The sequence below is a fragment of the Branchiostoma lanceolatum genome, chromosome 15, assembly GCF_035083965.1.
Source record: "Branchiostoma lanceolatum isolate klBraLanc5 chromosome 15, klBraLanc5.hap2, whole genome shotgun sequence".
NCBI lineage: Eukaryota > Metazoa > Chordata > Leptocardii > Amphioxiformes > Branchiostomatidae > Branchiostoma > Branchiostoma lanceolatum.
In genome coordinates, this window is record NC_089736.1 from 12408605 (window position 1) to 12409551 (window position 947).

Here is a 947-nt window from a genome sequence, read left to right on the forward strand (position 1 = left end):
CTCTCTCTTTCTATATATATATATATATATATATATATATATATATATATATATATATATATATATGTATATATTTCAGGCATGGAATACTTCACAAGACTGAAGTATTCCATGCACGAAAATTACAATTTTAGTCAGGAAATTATACAGCCAAATTCCTTTTACAACTGTATATATATAGAATACAGTAAGTGTGGCAACATTCTGGTCGTAGATCAATAATGAGGTTTGTTATTATAAAAGATGATAACCTCAATAAGGAGGTGCATCATTCCCATACTGGATATAAGCAGGCGTTGGTGGTGTAATGGTCAGCATTGTTGCCTTCCAAGCAGTAGATCCGGGTTCGATTCCCGGCCAACGCAGCGGAATGTTTTGCTTTTTGTGTCCTTTCCGTTTAAAGCAAGACCGTACTAATTTCTTATGGAGATTGTAAAGCATTGCATTATCTCCCTCCATAATATGACTGGATACCAAAGCGTCTTCTTTATAATAACGTTGGACTAAACGTTAAAAACTTTATAACAAATAATAGAACTGACGAATGCACTGTTGTTTTTACATTTTATTACGTAATGCTAATAAGATGTTAATGTGTTTCAGTCATTTGTACTTAAATTATGTGCTTGTTTGACACTTCCAAAAGCTACTACAAGGTGTGCGAGCTCTTCCAACGGAACGCTTACATCATAGATCATTTCACATTGCTGTTAATGTTGTTCTGTTCATATATCTACATTAGATTGTACGAACGTACTACATGTAATCGAATTACAATCTTTTCACCTTACATTGCACCTTCACTGAATGAATACGTACAATAAGCAAACTGTGCATGTAGCAACAGAGTGAGTCTGAAAACTTTGGATATGATATAGTGACCTTGCCATACCTTGCCATAAGCTTTGGTAAATAGACAATTAAATGTGGCCTTTTTAAAAAGATTT

At 33.6% G+C, this 947-nt stretch overlaps 1 non-coding gene across 1 annotated transcript; it reads left to right on the forward strand.

Annotated features, from left to right (window-relative positions):
* Positions 1 to 293: 293 nt before the first annotated feature.
* Positions 294 to 365, forward strand: Trnag-ucc (transfer RNA glycine (anticodon UCC)). Its single transcript has one exon. It is a non-coding gene; the product is annotated as a tRNA-Gly (tRNA).
* The last annotated feature ends 582 nt before the right edge of the window (positions 366 to 947 follow it).